We start from the raw sequence: 13,368 nt of genomic DNA on the forward strand, positions 1-13,368 counted from the left end.
GAGACAGTGATTACTGAAAAATGCTCTGTAACCAGTTTGTAAGAATCCCCGTCTCTTTCTGGTGTGCTTTCCTGCCACTTGGTTGCTTTCCTGCCATTTGGTCCTCATTGGAGACACTCATAACTCTTCTCCTTTGGCAGGTGTTGATTTTCCGCATCCGGGCCCTTGAAAATCAAACATTTGGCCCAGTGAAGCACTACTCCCAAATCTCAGTCAGGAGATGGAGACAGTGACTTCAATTGAAAAACTGGATTTCTTTTGAGAGTTTGCTTTGTGATCGAGATTCTTCTTCTTTTAAAAAACATTTTATTAGGGACTCATACAACTCTTATCACAATCCATACATACATCAATTGTGTAAAGCACATCTGTACATTCTTTGCCCTCATCATTTTCAAAGCATTTCCTCTCCACTTAAGCCCTTTGCATCAAGTCCTCTTTTTCCCCTCCCTCCCCTATCCCCCCTCCCTCATGAACCCTTAACAATTTATAAATTATTATTTTGTCATATCTTGCCCTGTCCGACATCTCCCTTCACCCACTTTTCTGTTGTCTGTCCCCTAGGGAGGATGTCACATGTAGATCCTTGTAATCAGTTCCCTCTTCTGCCTCCAAGAAAGAAGTACCACATTTCCCAGAATTCTCAGGAGAAGGCCATGCCCACACAGAAGTCTCATTGGCTATCTCCAGATTGACAGCCTAGACTCCACCCTTACACCAGATTAGGTGGCTACTACAATATTTACTTATCATTGTATAATTGTGCCTACCAGACCTGTGATGATGTATTCAGGGCTGGCTCCCCAACAGGACAATTTCTTTTTTTATTTCCCCCCAGTCTGCAGAGTTTACTAGTTTCTTCCATTAGAAGCTCCCAAATGATATAGAAGTAAGACACTTAGTGCTTTTACTGTTCAACTTTAATGCTCCTGTTTTGCATTTAACTCTTCACATGCCTTAGCAGACAGATTGCTCCGTTAATTGGCTAGTATAGTAGGCTTACAAAGTATCTTGACTTCATTACAATATAATTGAGGTTGGTAAGTGTTAGAAGCATTCCACTTCAAAAACTGAACTGAAATCTCTTGAGACCCATCTACTCAGCATTCTCTGCTCAGTTCATTTGAAATCAAAGATTTTAGCCACTTTCTGGAAATTAAAACAAAAACATGCCTTAAGTTCATGACAATCAACACACATGTTATTATTATTATTATTATTTGGACAGCTATGCAATATGCCCCAATCCAGCCCCATTACTTTCTGAAGCACACTATACCCATGTCATATATGTAGACATACTACTTACATTTTCCCCAAGAAAATATGACCTGCTAGAAACGGAACTACTTTCCCAACATAATTCAATATTTTTAACTGAACTCCATTGACTATTTGAGAAACTTTAACTTTTATCTCAGTCAATATACTTCTAGTATAAAAATTCCCTCTTAACAAGTGGACAACATACTGATTTTGTTCAAATGAACTTGACTTCTCATTCTAAAATTAAGTTATTCATCTAATCCCTGATGCCTGAATCATCTGTGGTTATCATTTTATATCCATATTGTATTTAGTTACCTACCTATCTGTCTAGGTTGTGTTCAGCTATTAACTAAAAGTTAGCAATTTGAATTTATCCAGCGGTATCACACAAGACGGTCTTGGCAAGCTGTTTCTATTCTATTATAGTTTAGAAAACCTCGTTGCTTGAGAGTCAATGCTGACTCTTAGCAACATCCTGTGGATTTCCAAAGCTCTATCTATGGATGCTGCTGGTGGTTTTGAACTGCCGAACATGTGGATTGCAGCCCAATGAGCAATAATCACTGTACTACCAGTCCTTGTTGGAATCATCTTGATAGAAATAAGTTTGGTTTTTTGGGGGGCTGATATTTAAGAAACAGACGTAAAACTCACAGACATCCAGTCAATCCAGACTCATATCAACCTTATATGACAGAGCAGAACTTCCCCTGTGGGTTTCTGAGGCAGTAAATCTTTATGGGTGCAGAAATCATTCTTTCTCCCATGGAACACTTGGTGGTCTCGAACTGCTAACCTTTTGGTTCATTTCCCAATTCAAAGCCCACTACACCACCCGATGTACTGGTGATGAAAACCTTTTGAGTTTGGTCACATAACTTAACTGACTCAATCACAAATTTGAGCTCAAGTGCCATTCTAACTTAGACAACTTTTATAATTGTGAAAATTAAGTTTGTTTTCATTCCTCTGTTCAAACAAGGACCCGTTGGGATAGAGGACAGATTTTTCTGTGCAGAATTTTCAAATATTTCCCCCTTAAATAGTTGCATTGAGTAGAATAATACATAGAGAAATGTAAGTTGCCTGATCTGTTTTTGTTTATTTTTTATTTGAATCAATTTTCTTCCTTCTTTATCTTCTTAGCAGAGATGAGTTACAGCAGATCATCTATCTCAGTGTAGCACACTACCTATTCTTAAATGTCCAAGGGCTGAACTCCATTCCTTTAAAAAAATCATTTTACTGGGGGCTCATACAGCTCTTATCACTGTCCATACATCCATCATTGTGTCAAGCACATTTGTACATTTGTTGCCAACATCATTTTCAAAATATTTTCTTTGTGTGTGTGTATGCATGATTTTTAAATATAAAACTGATGGTCTTCTCCATTAACATATACTAGAATCATGGTAGTTTTTTTAAAGAGAGGGTGAAGATATAAAAATAATTTAAAAAAATATGTACTGCTTTGGGAACCTAAGGGGCTTCAAAAAGTTCATGGGAAATTAAATTATTATTATTTTAAAAAATAATTTTATTGGGAGCTTGTACAACTCTTATCACATTCTGTAAATTCCTTTAGTTACTTATGAATCAAAACAAATCACTTGCTTGATAAATCTAAGAATTCTTGCTGAAGGAAATCTTCAGCATTTGGAAGAAGGATAGCTCATTCATACTTCAAAAATATATTTGATTCTAATTTTAAAATATACCATCTATTTCTTGCTTATTCATGGAATTCAATCTTGACTTAATTTTTAAATGTGCATTTCTAGTCTATTTGTGCATATTCTTGGACTAATCTTTGCCAGGGATGCCCGTTTTAATAAGAGCATTTTAATTTGTTATTACCTCTAGGAAATTGATAGTCTACTAGTGCTGATTTGAAGAAAAAAATTGTATTGTTCTTCCAGGACATATGTGTTAGTCTATTCTATTCTGGCTACTGTGTGCTTCAAATTCTCCTGAGGATATCATTCCCTGGTGGGTCTTATTTAACTTATAGAAGAAAATGAGGAGGAATTTCTATTGGATGTGGGTCATATCTTTTGTTCAACAAATATGTACTGAATGCCCATTATAAATAAGGCACTATGTTTTAGTTTTCTTTTATAATAATTCCATGGCTTCAGATTACAGTGTTATGTTCAGGAGATACTAAATCTGAATCATGTAATAGAGATTTAATTTGGTTAAAACCTGTAACCTAGACTTATAGCCTAGACACAATATGGCAGCTTTGAAATATGTTTAGGTAACTCTTACACTGCAATAATGCAAAAGATTGAAGGAAGCTGTTGCTTCCAAAATATACTATAATTTGACTTAGGCTGGCCATAGATACAGTCATCAATAATTAAGTTAAAGTGATTTCACATAGAAGTATTGGCTCTAAAGACAAATATAACTGGACTTGTAAAAGTAAGGTGATTGAAATAGGCATTAAAATTTATCCACTATATTCTTTTTTTTATATTTCTTTTTCTACTTATTTAATGAAGTTTATTCAAATTTATAAGAACATAAATAAAAGAAGATATACCTAAATGATAATATGTTAGCTATGGGTGATTTAAAGAGCATTTTATATTTTGATATTTCTGTGTTTAAAAAATTGTCAACTATTTGTAAAACCTCGATTACTATAAAATAATTGCATTTGATTTTAAATAGATGTACATTTTTATTTTAATCATTGGATTATGAATATTTTTCTTTCTCCAAATGTTGTGTGACACTTCCCCATGGGTGTATGGGTGTGTTTTGCTTACCTGGTTTCCTATAAGACCCCCAGATTTATGCCTCTTGAATGTTAGATAATTTTCAAAAGCTTTCTAACTTCATCACTGATAAATTTTATTCTCAGTGGAACTATAACAGGATAGTCAAGCAAATACTTTAGAAAGTCTACCATATCATGTACTATTGGTGAGACATTTAATTCTTTTATTTTTATAAATCATTTCATTGGGGCTCATACAATTCTTATCACAATCCATACATACATCAATTGAGTAAAGCACCCTTACACATTTGTTGCCCTCATTCTCAAAATTCGCCTTCTACTTGGGTTCCTGGAATCAGCTCATTTTCCTTTTTTCCCTCCCCCTCCCTCCAACTCCCTCCCTGCTCCCCCTCCCCCCTCCCCTCACGAACTCTTATATAACCTATAAATTATTACTCTATCCTATCTTACACTGCCTGGCATCTCCCCTCACCCACTTTCCTGTTATCCATACCCCAGAGAGAAGGTTACATGTAGATCCCCCTTTCAACACTCCTTTCCCTCCCGGTGTGGCCACTCTCACCGCTGGTCCTGAGGGGTTCATCTGTACTAGATTCCCTGTTTCCAGATCCCAACTGTACCGCTGTGCCTCCTCTGGTCTAACCAGGTTTGCAAGGTAGAATTGGGATCATGATAATTGGGGGGGGAGGGGGGAGGAAGCATTTAAGAACTAGAGGCAGGTTTTGAGTTTCATTGTTGCTACACTGAACCCTGAGTGACTCATCTCCTCCCCACCACCCCTCTGCAAGGGATGTCCAGCGAGATACTTAATTCTTAATTCACAAATCCTCCCTAAGAATTTCACTCAAATCAGATGTGTTGGTGGGATTTCATCATGAATCCTTGTTAAAGAGCAATGACCATTTTAGTCTGCTTCTGCAGTTATTATTCTCTTGATTATTCCCCTTAGATATTGTATGACCAACACAACACTTCACATAAGCATCAAGCCTTTTCATTGATAATAGTTGACTCCCTTTCTCGTCTGGTACCTTAGCATTTATAGAGGGTTGCCATGTCCCGGTGGCACAATGATTGGCTCCTAGCAGAAAGGCATTGAAAGTAACTAACAGTGTCAGAAAGAACAGGGTTTTTCTAAGTTTATTTGGCTGATGCTTGTGAAAATGTGAATCTAGTTATCCTTGAAGGATGTGGGCTTGGATTTTTTAAAAATTTAGAACCACTATAACTTGATTATCACAAGTAGTGAGAACAACAACGATCTAAGCCCCTCCAGTAATAATATGAGGGGGCTTTTACAAGTTCATGGAAAAATAAAATAGAAAGATAATACATTTTCCTGAAAATTAAAAAAAGTCATCTTGTAGTGATTGGAACAGTCCCAATAGGTATCGTGCCAGGTTTTCCCATTGCCACCTCACTGATTCCTACTTCTGGCAACCCTAGGACAGAGTAGAACTGCTCGCTAGGATTTCCAAGGCTGTAAATTCTGTAAAAGTAGACTGTCACTTCTTTGTCCTGAAGAGTGGCTGGTGGGTTCAGATACTGACTGTTCAGTTAGCAGCTGGGCACTTAACTTCTGTGCCACCAAAACATGGTAACAATCATACAAATGCTCAAGGTAAATTATGACACTTCCCCCTCTACTAATACATGGCAGCGAATGATAACAGCCATTTTGTTATCATTCCTGAATAAAGCTGTGTGCCCATGGCAAAACATGACCAATTTAAAATTTCCCGATCAGCCATGATGCATTAAGATGACTAAACTTGAACAGCAGGAGCCTGTGAGTTCAGGGTCTTGCAATTCATCTCACTAGAATGGACAAATTGTAAGCAATCACATCAACTAGAACACTGGCCAGGCTTGATTTTGCCATCCTCTTAACGATTTGTGTGCCGACTTGCTTCACTCAACAGGCCTGCCAGGGATCTGATGCAGGCTCTGGTGACTGGAGATTTGCCAGCGCAACCCCAGAAACTCTGACGCTACAGCAATACCCAACAAAGGCAATCTCAGGATCATGTGCTCAGTGCAACAGCATGGAGAGGCTCGGGATGCTTTGAGAGTAGAAGTCCTAGAGAGATCCTTTCACCACCATATCTGCAAGCACTTTGCAAAGGAGTAGGTACTTTCAGGAGGAGATGCTGTCTGAAAAAGTGGGCAAGATATTCTCCAATCAAATGGAGCAACACATGATCCAGAAAAGTGGGCAAGAGATACTTTAGGCACATGAAGAAGCATAGAGGTCAGACTAGCTAGCCATCCCCACAGAGAGGCAATTAGGCCTGTTTTTAATTTCCTAGCATGACCATAGCAAAGTATGACAAAGGTGGTGGCTGTAGAGAATGTTATTTTATTGTTCCAGAGTTCTGGAGTATAGAAGTTGCAACAAGAGAAGTGCCCATGTCTACTTCTTCTGGTAGCCTTGACAGAGGATTTGCTCTATGACTCCCCTAGCTTCTGGTGGCTGCCAACCGTGTTCAGCATCCCTTTGCTGCTTCCAGATGTGTCTTCATGTGTCATGTGTCTTCTTCCTCTTCCTTGTCTTTGTTCTTCTCTCATAAGATGCCGCTCAGATGAGATTAGCACCCACCCTACTCCTGTGCTAAGGAAACTGATAACAACTGAAAAGAAAGCTTCAATTTCTCCAAATAAGATCACCTATACAGGAGTTGAGACATCATCCATCTTTTTAAGAAACGTAATTTAATCCATAATAGCAGCATGGCTGGATCACAGATTGCTGGCACACAGAGTACTGGGGAGAGCTGAGGATGAATGGTTAGGCAGGGCCCAACTCCCAACTCTTAAAAGAGCTATGAAGTTTAGATTTAATTCTGGAATGAGTAAAGTAACTCATCAGTGGCCTTGGAAAAGCTACCTGCTTTTCTGTGGAAGATTTTACAGCAGCAAACCAACGCACTATTAAAAATAATATGTGCTTCTGATTATATCCCAGTTAGCTCATGTATGCCATTAAAGATTCCAAGTCTACTTCAGTTATACTCTTCCTCCTTTTTTAGCCACTCAGACAAATATTTAGATCAGAGGGGTAATGAATCTGAGGGGGTTTTCTTTTGGGTCCATGAAGCAATTAAAAAATTATTTTATTGGGGGGAATCTTACAGCTCTTATCACAATGTATCTATCCATCCATTGTGTCAAGCACATTTGTACATTAATTGCCATCATCATTTTCAAAACATTTCCATGTAGCAATTTTTACTTTAAATTTTGATGTGTGTGTGCGCACGTGCGCGCGTGTGTGTGTAACTCTCCATGTTTTGGGTCCTCACATCCCTCCTTTCTCCCTATTCCCATCCCCATCCCTGACCTCCTCACAGTTGTCAAATTCTTGTCTATGGGCATATAAACATTTCTTCTTTGTTTTTCCTTTTAACAATGGTGATCCTTATGTACAGAAGTAGAAGGCCTCATCTTTCTCCCTCAGAACTGCCAGGAGTTTGGAACTGCTGACTTTGTGGTTTGGCCCAAAGTGTACCCACTCTGCCATCCTAATTTATTGACTCCTGCTTCCACTCTGCAACACACAGGCTTATTATAATGGTGGTACCTGTTGAAGTAGGGAGAACAGAATCAACCCTTTATGTCTGAAAGTCATCAACAGAAATAGGAGTAAAATCATTATAGAAATAAGCAGCCGTCTGAAGCAAGAAGGTATCAAGTGCAGTGAAAATAGACCCACACAACTCGTGAAATTAGACCGATGGGAAAATTTCAGAACTCTGCATATATTTTTCTTCCTCCAAGAGGTATGGCTCTCTAAATAATCTGAAGTGATATACAAACAAATTAGGGTAGAGGTGGATAGGGTGCTCCACATTGCCACAGGGAAGGTGTTGTTAAAGGCTAATACCATTTTCTCAGCTTGTCAACTTTTCCCCCACTAACTTTTGTGAGGCACATAACTCCTCGGGTCCCAGTGTTTCTAATATGAAAACAGAAACACTTCTGCTTAAGAACCTTTCCTTCCTGGGCTATCCTGGGCACAGGTGCTGCACTCAGTGGTTAGCATGACAGGCATGCTTTTGGCAGAATATGGCCTCCAAATCAATGATATTGAAAGCCTTGTGTTCTGACCAGAGTGAGAAGCATGGGTCTCAGAATTGGAGAAAAAATGGAGCAGAAATAAAATTCACAATTGAAAAAGAAGTCAGAGAAGTGAACAGGTTTCATCAGAAAACCTCTAGAATACAGAAAAGGAACAAGCAGTACACGTCGGAGGAATTAGCCACTGAAAACCTTGTGAATAAGAGTGGAAAATTGTCAGATACTGAAAACCTCATGAGTAGCAACAAAACATTGTCAGAGACAGTGCCAAAGATGAATCCCTTCGGTCAGAAGGCCCTCAGACTCTGACTGAAGAAGTGCTGCCTTCCAAAAGTAGAGTAGACCGTAATGGCAGGGGTGGAGTAAAGCCTTCATTTGCTGATGGTGTATACCTCACAATGAAAAGTAAATTTTCAAACATTAACATTTGGAGCTTGAAAAGTACAAAGTATGAATCTTGGAAAGTTGGTGGTCATCTAAAATGATATGAACTTCATAAAGTTCGACACACTAGGTGTTAGTGAGCTGAAATGGAATGATATTGACCATTTTGAACGAAAGTCAAATGGTTTACTATGCTGGGAACGATAGTTTTTTGTGTGCAGCATGGCACCTGTAAAAAGATATGGGTGCACTTTAGCCTGATAATTAGGTCACAGCCTGATGACTTCCCTTGGAGGTGTGACTGAGATGTATAGCTCTCTAGAAGTTGGCCTCTCTCTATCTGCCTTGACATTCCTGCATACTGGCCACCCTGAGAATTGCTGGAGCCCTGCCATGTTTCCACTAACCTCTGATCCACAGACAAACCTCTGATCTTCATGTATTCAGCATCATTGCATATGGCTCCATGAGTCTGAAGAGGGACTAATGGACTAGTATCAGACTTATGGACTTTAGATTGACTGGACTGGGATATAAGCTCTTTCTTATACATATATGAGTGTTACTGGATTTGTCTCTCTAGTCAACCCGGCCTAACACACTGCTAATGACAAATTCAAGAGGAATGGCATTGCATTCATCTTTACAAAGGACATGCCAGAATCTATCTTGACATACAGTGCTGTCTGTGATAGGATAATATCTATCCAAATGCAAGGAAATCCAGTCAATAGAACTATTATTCAAATTTATGCACCACCACTAAAACTACTAATAGAAAAAATAGAGAAATTTACCAGCATTTTTAGTTTGAAATTGATCAAACAAGCAATCAAGATGCACAGACAATTATTGGTGCTTGGATGAAACATTTGGAAATGAAGAGAAAGGAACGGTATTGGAAAATATGGCTTTAGTGATAGAAATGAAGCTGGAGATTGCATGATAACATTTTGCAAGCCCAACAACTTCTTTGTCAATGCCTTTCTCAACAACACAGAAAATGTGGACTTCTCTAGAAGGAATGTACAGAATTGACTGCATCTGTTGGAAGAGACAACGGAGAAGTTCAATATCAGCAGCTAAAACCAGGCCGGGGATCAATTGTGGAACAGACCATCAATTTCTCATATGTAAGTTCAGGTTGAAGTTGAATAAAATTAACACAAGCCGACAAGAGCCAACATAGGATCAAAAGTATATCTCACCTGAATATTAAGAACATCTCACGAATAGACTGGACACATTGAACACTAATGATAGACTATATGATAAGCTGTAGGATAACATAAAAACATCATACATGAAGACAGATCATTAAAAGGGCAGAAAAGAGAGTGTATATCATGAGACTCTGAAATTTGCTCTTAATCATAGAGTACTTAAGGCAATGAAAAAAATGATGAAGTAAAAGACCTAAACAAAATTTCAAAGGGCAACTCAAGAAGACAAAGTTGAATATTATAATGAAATATGCAAGACTTAGAGTTAGCAAACCACAAAAGAATACACTCAGCATATCCTAAACTGAAAGAATCAAGGAGATATATTCAAGCCTGGTCTTGGAATACTGAAAGATTTCACAGGCAAAATATTGAATGATGCAGGAAGCATTCAAAGAAGATGGAAAGAAGACACAGAGTCATTGTACCAAAAAGAACTAGTCAACATTTAACCATTCCAAGAGGTAGCATATTATTGAGAACCAATAATAATGAAGGAAAAAGTTCAAGCTTCACTGAAGGTATTAGTTTAAAAAAAAAAGGCTCCAGAGCTGATGGAATATTAGTTGAAATGTTTCAGTAAGCTGAAGAAGCACTGGAAGCAGTTATTAATCTATGCCAAGAAATTGGAAGACAGCTACTTGGTCAATTGACTGTAAGAAATCCACATTTGTACCTACACCAAATAAAGGTGATCCAGCACAGTGCAGGTCATTAAAACAATATCATTGATATCACATGCAAGCAAAATTTTACTGACAATCACTCCACAGTGGTTGCAGCAGTATATTGACAGGTAGCTGTCAGGGGTTCAGGCCACATTCAGAATAGGATATGGAAGAAGAGATATCATTATTGATGTCAGATGCATCTTGACTCAAAGCAAGGAATACCGAAATAGTGCTTACTTATGTCTTATTGACTGTGCAAAGGCATTTGACTATGTGGACCATAACAAACTATGTATAGCCTTGAGAAGAATGGGAATTCCAACAAAATACATTGTGTTCAAGTGGAACCAGTACAAGGAAAGGGGCATTTGTGTAAAAAGAAAAAGAGAACACTGCAAGGTTTAAAATATAGAAAAGTGAGCATCAGGGTTGTATCTTTTCAACTTATTTAATTTGTATGCTGAGCAAATGATCAGAGAAGCTGTACTTTATGAAGAACAAGACTTATTAACAATCTGTGATAGGTAGTTGACACAACCTTACTTACTGAAAATGTGGAGGACTTGAAGCCCTGACTGATGAAGATCAAGGATGTAGCCTTTAAACTGGATTACAATTTAATGTAAAGAAACCCAAATCCTCCCAACTGGACCGTAATAAATGGAGAAGAGATTGAACTTTTCAAGGATTGCGTCTTACTTGGATCCACAATGAGTGCTCGTGAAAGCAGCAGGCAGGACATCAAACAATTCAGTGCATTGGATAAAGCTGCTGCACAAGACCTTTTAAAAGTGCTGAAAACCAAGCACACGGGAGCAGATGAAGGGGGTGTAGGAGAGAGTGGAGCACATCCTGGCCCGGCTATCAAAAGATATAGTATCTGGGGTCTTAAAGGCTTCAAGGTAAACAAGCGGCCATCTAGTCAGAAGCAACAAAGCCCACATGGAAGAACACACCAGCCTGTGTGATCACGTGGTTCCAAAGGATCAGTTATCAGGCATCAAAGAACAAAAAAAAATCAAATCATTGGGTACACACCTCTAGGATACGATCGCTGAGGACAAACGGGTGCATAAGCAAATGTGGCGAAGAAAGCTGATGGTGCCCGGCTATCGAAAGAGATAGCATCTGGGGTCTTAAAGGCTTGAAGGTAAACAAGCGGCCATCTAGTTTATAAGTAACAAAGCCCACATGGAAGAAGCACACCAGCCTGTGCAATCACGAGGTGTCAAAGGGATCAGGTATAAGGCATCATCAGAACAAAAAAATCTTACCATAGTGAATGAAGGGGGAAGTGCAGAGTGGAGACCCAAAGCCCATTTGTCGGCCACTGGAGTTCCCCTTGCAGAGGGGTCTAGGGAAGGAGATGAATCAGTCAAGGTGCGATGTAGCTCCAATGAAGAATACAGCTTTCCTCCAGTTCCTAAATGCTCCCCCCCCCCCACCAACTCTCATGATCTGAATTCTACCTTGCAAGTCTGGATAGAGCAGAGGATGTACACTCATGCAGATAGGAACTGGAGGCACGGGGAATCCAGGGTGGATGATACCTTCAGGATAAGGGATGTGAATGGCAACACTGGGAGAGTAGAGGGAGAGGGGGTTGGAAAGAGGGAACGGATTACAAGGATCTACATGTGACCTCCTCCCTGGGGGACGGACAACAGAAAAGTGGGTGAAGGGAGATGTCGGACAGGGCAAGATATGACAAAATAATAATTTATGAATTATCAAGGGCTCATGAGGGAGGGGGAAGTGGGGAGGGAGGGGAAAAAAGAAGACTTGATGCAAAGGGCTTAAGTGGAGAGCAAATACTTTGAAAATGATGGGGGCACAGATTGTACAGATGTGCTTTACACAATTGATGTATGTATGGATTTTGATAAGTGTTATATGAACCCCTAATAAAATGTTTAAAAAATAAAAGTGTTATAAAGAGATTTTTCCCAGCTTTGTCTCCCTGAAAAGACATGTCAAACATTAGGGGCTTTTTGCTAGAAGGTGGGGGGAGGTCAGATGCTTACAGACATCCTCCCTGAAGGCAATTATAGGCCCCACTCCCTGCTGTTAAGGATAATGGGCTACTTCTCCAGAGGCCAGCAGTCATAGATTTCGTTCCTGGAGGTGGAGTTTACACCCTACTGATAATGGTGCCAGGGAACAGGTCAAACTGGCTCAGTGACATCCAAAATTAAGCTGCCATCCTGAATCTAGGATCCGCCCATCTCGTCACATATACACCCCCAGTCCCTCCCCTTCCTATTGCCTGTATGTCCCTAGATTGTCCCTCTCTCATTGCTGTATAACCCATAGTGCAACCCCTTCTTGTGACGTATGTCTTTACCTGTAATTAGGGGGCTTGCACGCTCCCCAAAGGTATATAGGCCTGGGTTAGTAGTAGAGAGCTCTCTCTCTCTCTGTCTCTCTCAGTTCCTCCCTTGACCTCTTGTCGGCTCCCCCTCTCCTCTCCTGTCCTGGCTCCCCTGTTCCCTTCCCCTTGTCCTCCTTCCCTTCCCCCTCTCTCCATGTGGACCACCAAGTGGGGCTGAGATGAGCATGCTACTATGAAATGTGTCTGACTCATTACTTCAGACTCCTTTTTATCTCTCATGCTCTCAATGACTTTAATATAATATTTCTATATCACAACCATACAATTATGCCTATCAAACCTATGATGAGTGGGGGGAGTGGCTGGCACCCCCTCCAACCACAGATATTACTTTGAGGACTACTGTGGGAATTGTGCCCGATCTGATTTTTCTGTGTACAATTTCTAAAGGTTTATTGCTTTATTGGTACACTTAGAAAATTGATCCATCTAGAATTGATTTTTGTGTTCTGTGAAATATGTTCAAGATTCCTCACCACCACCCTGTGCCCCCCTCTGCTTATATGATTATCTACTTGGATGCCCTGTCCTTGGTGCACTGAAAATTTCCCTGCCTTCATATATATGAATCTATTCTTGGACTCTCTATTTTGTTCC

Source organism: Tenrec ecaudatus, chromosome 1 (genome assembly GCF_050624435.1).
Source record: "Tenrec ecaudatus isolate mTenEca1 chromosome 1, mTenEca1.hap1, whole genome shotgun sequence".
NCBI lineage: Eukaryota > Metazoa > Chordata > Mammalia > Afrosoricida > Tenrecidae > Tenrec > Tenrec ecaudatus.